The following is a 9,880-nucleotide window of genomic DNA, read 5'->3' as shown; positions in this document are numbered from 1 at the left end:
TCTGTGACTGCTTGTTTTTGAGTTATTTTAATCTCTGTGTCAAGCATGAAAACCTTAGCAGCCTGGGATTTATAATTAGATCCCACTGGCACGCCCTCTCACCTCTCCAACATGCCACAGTGCTTTGGCTCTCTCCTTGTGCAAACCTCCCTTTGATATTTTTGGATCTCGATACCAAGTGTATCTACATATTTTAACCAACTGTAGATATCTGCATATCCTGTGATCTGAGGCATTCGCTCAATGTGGGGCATCAGGCCAGCCATGAACTTCCTTTAAAATTTCCTTTGTGTCAAATGATTCCCTAATACTATAGCTGCCCTGAACTGCTAGATTTATGAAAGTTCTGCACAACATACAGCTCACAGAAAAAAAAAAAGAGTATTGCAAGACCAGATATAGGATATCATTTGATTTGTTTAAAACACTCTGTCCAAGGGGTTTTGACTTGCTAATTTAAAAAAATCCTAAAATTATGTACAGTTGACCCTTAATATCCATGGGGGATTAGTTCCAGGACCCCCTGAGGATACCAGAATCCAAGGATGCTCAAGTCCCTGACATAAAATGGCTTAGTGTTTGCATATGACCTACTCACTTCTTCCCATATACTTTAAATCATCTCTAGATTACTTATAATACCTAACACAATGCCTGTGCATCACTTCATTCGTGTGGATTCAATGTAGTACTTGGTGCGAAGAAAATTTAAGTTTTGCTTTTTGGAACTTTGTGGAATTTTTTTCTGGAATATTTTTGATCTGCAGTTGGTTGAATCCACAGGTGCAGAACCATGGACATAGGGGGCTGACTATGCATATTTATATCCACTTCCAAAATTAAGAATAAAAATAATGCACATCAGCGGTGCAGATTCCGATGCTCGGTGAACAGTATGAAGTCTTCCATTTTTAATGAAGTCTCAGGTGATGCTGATGTTGCAGCCCTGTCCAATAGAATGTTCCGTGATGGTAGAAAGATTCTTTATCTGCTCTGTCCAATACATAAGCCACACCTTTCAAACAAGGGGGAGTGGGATGGGCAATGGAAGAGCCCAGACAGGGTAGGGAGGGGGCAGAAGGAAGGACAGCAGAACAGGTAGGCTCATTAAGATCTCTAACATTTATTTAGTGCATGTAATGGGCAGGGCAGTGTGCTGGGTGCTTTATACCTGTTCAGTCACATTCTTACATCAACTTGTGCAGAGCATCTACTCTTCTTGGAAAGATCCTCGGTGCAGCAGGTACAACGATGTAAAAAGATCCAGTCCTTGCTGCTGGGAAATTTACAGACACGTTATCTGAAACTGTGGAGGAGGGTGAAGGTTCTGCGAGAGGAATCTACATTTGAACCCCGGCCCTTCTATTTTCTCTGCAACATTAAGCAAGGTGCTTCATTGCTCTCAGTTTTCATTTCTTTGTTTCTAAAATAGGGTTAATCATGGCACCTACTGTTGGCTTCTTGGAGATTATGTGACGGGATACATTGTAAAGGTTCAGGACAGTATCTGGCACCCAGCAAGCTCTCTGACAAGACCAGCGCCTATGATGGTGTTGGTCCTTCCCGTGAAGACAAGTGTATGCTGGCACCAAGAACTCTGATCCAAGTGCCACAGTTAATTTCCAAATACCTAATAAGCCTCAACTATGTGCAGTACTTTAAATGGTGGGGACAGGAGGATCATGACAAAGAGGAATAAAATGCAAGACCTCAAGAAACTTAGTTTAGAAAGGGACTCAAAGTGCTTGGTGGTTTAATGGAGTTCTCTCAGTTGCTGGGGATTTGGGAAGACTTGACGGAAGAGGTGGTGAGTGAGCTGCCCCCAAAAAGCAGATAGAAGAAGAGGACAAAGCTCCATAAGCAGAGAAGCCACAGTGAGGACTAGAGAAGTTGGGGTCTTTTTGGAAATATTAAATATTCCAATTTTCCTGGAGCATGGGACACGGGTTATTGGGGAGCACAGGAGAAAAGATTGAAAAAGTAGATTGAGGTTAGGCTGTAGAAGGCATTGATGCCAGGCTGTTGAGTTTACATGTGAATTTGTGGGCAATGAGGGGCTTCTGAAGTTATTTTTCCTCTGCAATTTTCATTTATTTTCACCTGAAATGTAATATGCTAATTCTAAATTTAATTGTAAATGAAGAGGTCTAAGAATAGTCAAAAACTCTTGAAGAATACAAAGTGAGAGAAGTTCAAAATTAAAATTAAGGTGTAACAAATGAATGGGCTTTGCGCGGCAGCTCACACCTGTAATCCCAGCACTTTGGGAGGCCAAAGCGGGTGGATCACCTGAGGTCAGGAGTTCCAGACCAGCCTGGCCAACACGGCAAAACCCCATCTCTACTAAAAATATAAATATTAGCCAGGCATGGTGGCACGCATCTGTAGTCCCAGCTACTCGGGAGGCTGAGGCAGGAGAATCGCTTGAGCCTGGGAGGCAGAGGTTTCAGTGAGCTGAGATTGCAGCACTGCACTCCAGCCTGGGGGACAGAGTGAGATTAAATCAAAAAAAAAAAAAAGAAAAGAAAAAAGAAAACAAGGTATTAGAATTAAGACAGCATGATAATGGTACAGAGTTAGAAAAACTGACCAGTGGAACAGAATAGAGAGCCACGAATCTACTCAAAAAAGGAGAAAATTTGATACACGAGAGAGGGTTGATATTGCAATTGTTTTTATCACCATATATCCATATATATGCATATTTATATTAAACACATATGTAACTTTTAAAATAACATCTCAATTTTAGAATAGATTTACAGAACCATTGCAAAGATAGTACAGAGAGCTCCCATATACCTACTGATATGGTCTCGCTGTGTCCCCACCCAAATCTCATCTTGAACTGTAGCTCCCATAATTCCCATGTGTTGTGGGAGGGACCCAGTGGGAGATAATTGAATCATGGGAGTAGTTCCCCCATACTGTCCTCCTGGTAGTGAATAAGTCTCTCATGGTTTTATAAGGGGTTTCCTCTTCCACTTGGCTCTCATTTTTTCTTGCCTGCTGCCATGTAAGACGTGACCTTGCTCTTCCTTTGCCTTCCACCATGATTGTGAGGCCTCCCAGCCACCTGGAACTGTGAGTCCATTAAACCTCATTTTCTTTATAAATTACCCAGTCTTGGGTATGTCTTTATTAGCAGCGTGAGAGCCAACTAATACGACCACACTCAATTTCCCTTATTATTACATCTTACATTAACATGGCACATTTGTAGCAATTATGAATCAGTATTGGTACATTACTATTGACTAAAGTCCACACTTTATCAGATTTCCTTAGTTTTACCTAATGTCCCTTTTCTGGTCCAGGATTCCATCCAGAAGACCACATTCAGTCATCAAGCCTCCTCAGCCTTCTCTGAGCTGTGACAGTTTCTCAGACTCTCCTGGGTTTTGGTGAACTTGACAGTTTTGAGGGTTATTGATCAGGTGTTTTGTAGACTGTCCCTCAGTTGGTCACTGTGTGCAGCCATTGCTTAAGAAGTGGGGATTTATACTCCACTTCCTGGAGGGCAGAGTATTTACATACATTTTTTGAAATTCTTCTGCACAGATTTCTTTTCTCCTGTGTATTTATTTATCCAATCACCTAATTATGTCAATACGAACTCAGGAATTTTTTTAATACTTTGGTTATAGTCTAATACCACTTTACTTCAGTTGTTGCTCAAATGTTTCCCCCACTTTGGCAATTAAGAGCTCTTCCAGTTGGTTTCTGTGTCCCTCTGTCATGGCCCCACCGTTCTGTGGTGTGTGTGCTTGTGTGTCAGTGTTTTAGCACTTTCTTACTTTCTGACACTACAAGGTGCTCCAGGCTCATCTTGCATATTTCCTGCCCCAGTCCTAGAATCAGCTGTTTCTCTAATGAGCTCTGGTTCCTTCTGTTGGACAATAGTATAAGAAACAAACCTAGGTGCTAAATGATTGCTTCTGGACCCTCTCAGCAGAGAGAGAAAGGAAATATATGTGTATGTGCTAATGCATGTATATATACATTTCTTATGTTTACCTCTATCTAGCTATGTATGTATGTATGTTTGTATCTGTCATCTCTATGCTAAGCTAAACCTGGGTTTATACCTCTCTGGATGTTTTAGGAGCAAGGAAGAGATATGATTCCAGCTTTACCTGGGGAAAATCAATCTCACAGCAATGAGAAGAAAGAAATGACTAGTTAAAATTAATTTCTGTATTTTTCAAATTATTCAAGTGGCTAATGTTTGCTGTGCAGAAATTTAAGAAGATTGAGGACTAGAATGAAGTACAATGCAGGAGAAAACAATAACCATGCAGAGTCAGCGATAGGCACCCATACCATTTTGAGACAGCTGGATGCCCTTTCGCCTGCTAGGAACATGCAGCCCGCGTTCTGGGAAGTGGGGAGAAGGTCAGGCAACTCCTAGCAGCAAAGCTGCTTTATCCTCAACATCCTGTAGGGGAGGGTTTAGGGAGGTCGGATATCCCTGCCTTTGACATTCACCTTGGCCTCAGTTTTTCTCTTACCTGGAAGCAAGAGAGGAGTTGATTGTGAGTTCAGAGTGGAAATGGTGGCCAATCGAGACCCTGCACTGCCACTGACTCTCCGGGAATGTCAGCACCAGTGAAAGCCAGGATTCCAGGGCCAGACCTGAGCTTGCCTGTAGCCTGGGACTTGAATGGGGGAAAACTTGGGCACAGTGGCAGGTGGAAAATCAAGTCTGTGCTTCAGGAGCATCTAGAAACGCCCTGTTTACCTTCTCCCCTCCCCAACCCCATTTACCCAGGTGCCTCCTGTTACTTCCGATACTAATGCCTTCTTTTATTTTTTTGAGACAGAGTCTCACTCTGTTGCCCAGGCTGGAGTGCAGTGACACAATCTCGGCTCACTGCAACCTCCACCTCCCGAGTCCAAGCAATTCTCATACCTCAGCCTCCCTAGTAGTTGAGACTACAGGCGTGCACCGCCACACCCACCTATTTTTTTTTTTTTTTGTATTTTCAGTAGAGATGGGGTTTTGCCATGGTGGCCAGTCTGGTCTCGAACTCCTGACCTCAGCGGTGGGATTACAGGCATGAGCCACCACGCCCAACCTGATGCCTTCTTTTTCTGACCATTTCCTCTCCAGCAATCCCACAGTGGCGACAGGGAAACCTGGCCCAGGAGATTCCAATGTTCTTGGCTTCCTCTCCTGTCACAGCCTCAGTGATTTTGTGATTTCACCTTGCTTCTCAGGGCTTGCTTTTATCAAAAGGGTTGATTAGTCACAATAGCTGTTAACAGGTGCAACAAAGCATAGAAGACCTGTTAGGGGTTGAATTGTTCCACCCCCCCACCCACAACTCCAGAATATTAATATATTGCAGTCCTAATCTTCAGGACCTCCAAGAATATAACCTTATTTGGAAATAGGGTTGTTGAAGATGTCATTGGTTAAGATGAGGTCATACTGGATCAGGGTAGGCCCCTTATCCAATATCACTGGCATCCTTGTGGGAACACCACAGTGTGAAGAGACAGAGATTCACGCAGAGGGAAAACTATGTGAAAAGATACACGGAGAAGACCGTGTAAAAGGTGGAGGATGAAGGTAAGGCAGCTGCAAGCCAAGGAACACCTAAGACAGCCAGTGACAACCAGTTCTCAGAGAGGCACGGGACAGATTCTCCCTCACGGCCCCCAGAAGCAAGCAACCTCGGACCTCTCGTCTCCAGAACTGGGGCCCAGCTGGGATAGCCTGACTCTAGGGCTACCAAGGTTTGCCATCCTGTGCAGCATGCCCGGCTGGTGTGACCCACCTTATGCACAAAGGCCAGAATAGACCTAGCGGCATTGACAATAGGACTGGAATGCCAGCTTTGTCTGTGAAGGAAGGGTGCAAGGGAGGACAGCTGTGGTGGGCAAAGCCCAACCGTTTCCATTCTTGTTTAACTTTTGTCCTGACTACGACAGGACTACGTAGCGGAACTACGACTCCCAGGAAGCCGTTCGTCCTCCCCCGCCCCCTCCCCACCCACTCCGCTCCGCCCCGCCCCGTCGCGGGTCCGCCTAGTATATAAGGGCCGAATGGCCCGGCCGGCTACAGAGCGCGCAGCCGGCGCGGGTGCGCGGTGCGGCGCTGGTAGCCTGAGGACGCGGCAACCGAGGCTGGCATTTCTTGTTCTGCGCTTCTCCCCAAGGACCCTATGCTAGGCAGGCGCCCACCGTAAGCCTCCCGGGCCTTGTGAACCTGCAAACCCAAGTCCCAGAGACGATCCGCCTTCGGCGCTTTCCGGCTTGGCAGAGGGGTTTTCCTGGCGGGGATCTTTGGTTCGCGCTGGCGATGCGCGGGGAAGAAAGGCGAGGAGCGGCGTCCAGGCTGGGTGCTGTCCCAGCGCGAGGAGGCGGGATGCGCTCGCGGGGTCCGCGGGGCGCCCAGTCCCCGCCCTCGTCGCGCGCCCACCCCTGGGGAAGAGAATGCGGCCGCTTGGGGACCCCCGCCCGCGACCTCCGCGAGTCTGGAGCGCAGAGGACAGGGTCTGGACCAGGCGCTTTGGCCTTGGATGGAAAGTGGGGAATTGGGTGGGGGGCTGCGGACCCCTTAACGTGGATTACTTGGTGTGTGTCAGCTGGGCTGAGAAGACCCACGATCTCCTCTCCGTCCGTGGATTGATTCGTTCTACTTAACAGCTGGGTCGCCAAGCTGGAGGTAAGTTTCCCTGCGGTTCGGGGAAGGGATCTGATTTACTTTCTTTTCTTTCTTTTTTTGCTCCGCGTTGTTTTCCGAAGGTCCCGAGATTCTGGGTTGAAATTTTTGTTCTTGCAATTGACATCTTCTTGGAGGTCATTTTAGTCATCCCCCTGCCTCCAAGCGGAGCTGATTTGCCTGGGACACGGTGGTCAGCGACCACCCCATCCTGGGCGTTCTCGGCCGTCGTCCTTCTGCCTCTAGCGCTGCCGACCCCTGGCTGCCTGGAGGGACCGAACCTCAGCTGGGGGAGACGCCCGCGCGTCCTCGGCGAACCCGCTCGGCCCCTTGTACTTGCCTTAAAGCCTGGGCACTCTCCGGGCTCCGTTACTTCGGGAGCGGTGCCGCCTCCGTGAGCTCCTGGCGTCTGCCCACTGGCGACCCGGGAGGCTGCTGGGGCGCAGCGCTTGGAGAACGCGACGCGGCCGAGCCCCTCTCACCGTTGGGGCTGGGGGGTGAGCGGGGCATTTGGCGAGCAGCTTTCGGGCGAGGACTGGGCCACCCGTCAGGCGGACGCGGGGATGCGTTTGGCCAGGGTGTGGACGAGCTTTCTGAATAAGTGGGAGGTGGCAGGAATTCAGTCCAGTGAGCCCACTCGCCACCTCCCCTTTCTGGCGCAACTTGCTAGTGGAAGTGGTTTCTTGGCCAATGTGGGGAGAGGGCTTACGTCTTGAGTCCGGAACTGAAAGCACACCGCTTCTGTATCCATAGCTTCCTCCTGCCCTTATCCTTTTGTGTCTGCCCTGTTTGGGGGCAGCGCGGTGCCTGTCACTGAGTGGGCACTGAATAGATGTTTGTTGAATGAATGACTGAGCGACTCCGCCCTTGGCGTGCAGATTAACCAGGGTCCTCCTTTTCCTTCTCCCTCCTTGGTACTTGTCCTCACCTCCAGGACCTATGCAGGTTTCCTGAGGATGCTTTCCCAGAGGTGGGATTCCCTCCTCCACCCCTCAACCCTCTCCTGTAGCCTGTAGGTTCTCATTTAGAACCTGTCGGTGATCCATTTCCCACCCAGCAGTCCCTTCTGCATAGAAATCTAGACGCTGTCAGGGATCACTCTTGGTCAGCGCTCAGGGTCCCAGTGTCTCCAGTGAGCACTGCTCCAGGAGCAAGAGAAGGTAAAGCAGCACTGGAAGAAGAAAAGGCAGTGAATAGTGGCCCGACCTCCTACCCCGGGAGCTGGGGCCCTCAGTGCCCCTGGCCCCATGCAGGTCCTGGAACTGCCCAGGTTGACGCAGCAGCTTCCCTGCGGCCCTTCCCCACCCTCTGCTCCCACCCCAGTTCTGTGCTCAGACTGACTGAGGGAGAGGAATAGTTGAAACCTTCAGGCAAACTGATAATCAACGCCACCACCCCTCCTCCCTGTCTGATTTTAAAAAGTAATCCATACTCTTTCTCTTTCTTTTATAGAAAACTACACAAAAGTGCCCAAAGCAGGAAAAACATCTAATTCACACAGTAATGCTGGCAATTTGATCTATTTCCTCACTGGTGAAATCCCGCAAAATATACAACTTTTTCTCCTCGTCTTTTTTTGTGTAATTTTATTTGAACATTTCCCCCATGTCGTGATGGCATGGTAACTGTATTCTGCTGCAGGCATTGACTCATAATTTGCTTGACAATTTCCCTATTGTTGGACACTAAGTTGTTTCCAAATTTTTACCCTTAGAAGTAATACAGTGAGCATTTTTTGTACATAAAGATTTGTCCACATTTCGTATTATTTTCTTTGGAAAATTCCCAGAAATTGCTATATTTGCTTTAAGTTAGAGTTATGTCTAAAGCAAAGGAATAACTCTATTTCTGGACATTGTTGAGATGGGCTTGGAGGAAAAGATGCCACTTACCCATCAGATAATACTGCGTCTTGGAGCGGGGACGCAGAAACTGCACAGAGTGAATGGCTGCTGAGCAAATGAAGTGTTTTGTTTTGTTTCTTTTTGTATCAAAGAATTGATCAGCATTGGTAGGAGAATAACTTAAAATTTGCCGTCGGGATTATGATGTACTTTTTTTTTTTTTTTTTTTTTTTGAGGCGGAGTCTCGCTCTGTCGCCCAGGCTGGAGTGCAGTGGCGCGATCTCGGCTCACTGCAAGCTCCGCCTCCCGGGTTCCCGCCATTCTCCTGCCTCAGCCTCCCGAGTAGCTGGGACTACAGGCGCCGCCACCACGCCCGGCTAATTTTTTTTGTATTTTTAGTGGAGACGGGGTTTCATTGTGTTAGCCAGGATGGTCTCCATCTCCTGACCTCGTGATCCGCCCGTCTCGGCCTCCCAAAGTGCTGGGATTACAGGCTTGAGCCACCGCGCCCGGCCGATGTACATTTTTTAAAGCAATACCATAAAGTAAGATATATCAGGCAGCTAGATTTAACATGCTGTCTTTTTAAAAAAATTAACTTTTGATTCTGACATAAATCTAGATTTGCAGGAGTTACAAAAATAATGCCAAAGGCTCCACTATATCCTTTACCCCGCTTCCCCAAATGCTAACGTCTGATATATCCATGGTGCAATGATCAGACCTGGGACATTGACATTGACACACACTTTTAACTAATCTACAGGCCTTATTCAGATTTTTCCATTTGTCCCACTCATGTCCTTTTTCTGGTCCAGGGTCCAATTTGGGATCCTGTAATGGGACCTTGTAAAAAGCGGGAACCTGGAGTGGGACAGAAGACAGGCTTTGTTCAGGAGGAGGTTTGAAATTGGGACATTATTTCCATTTTCCTCCCCGAGTGAATTTACCCTTCCTCTACTGACGGTAGCAGAGCTGTATCGGGCTTCCAGGGCCGATGGGAGCCTGCCCATAAGTGGGGACAGATCTCTGTGTACCCCTTCCCTCCTTTCCTCTCCCCAAACCTACAGCAGGAACGTGTGTGTCATTGAGTGAAACTGGGTTATTACCCAGTCTGCCCTGACACGTCTTCTGGGGGTAGACAGTTGCCATCCGGTGTGCGGGAGAGCAGGCTGCTGAGCCGCTGAATCCGTGGTTGACAAGTACACCGTGCAATGCCTGTGTGGGTGACTCATGCCGGCTGCAGTAGCAGGTGTGTCGGGAGCTAAACGTGCAGACCCAGCAGGTACAGCATTTCCTGGTTATCTGAACAGATTGGAAGGAACACGGATTTCTGCTCTGAACTCAGAACAGATTTAGGGTATTG

The 9,880-nt window shown here is 47.8% G+C and overlaps 1 long non-coding RNA gene across 1 annotated transcript in view; it reads left to right on the top strand.

Moving 5' to 3' along the window:
* Nucleotides 1-6,068: 6,068 nt before the first annotated feature.
* Nucleotides 6,069-9,880, top strand: part of LOC107127852 (uncharacterized) — a 187,307-nt gene continuing 183,495 nt past the window's right edge. Inside the window, exon 1 of the long non-coding RNA XR_001486156.3 lies at nucleotides 6,069-6,673. This is a non-coding gene — a long non-coding RNA (uncharacterized lncRNA). The remainder of the gene's footprint in view (nucleotides 6,674-9,880) is intronic.

This window comes from Macaca fascicularis, chromosome 16 (assembly GCF_037993035.2).
Source record: "Macaca fascicularis isolate 582-1 chromosome 16, T2T-MFA8v1.1".
In the NCBI taxonomy this organism is placed as follows: Eukaryota; Metazoa; Chordata; class Mammalia; order Primates; family Cercopithecidae; genus Macaca; species Macaca fascicularis.
The sequence above is the reverse complement of the archived record's forward strand: the minus strand, read 5'-3'. Positions and strand labels throughout refer to the sequence as shown.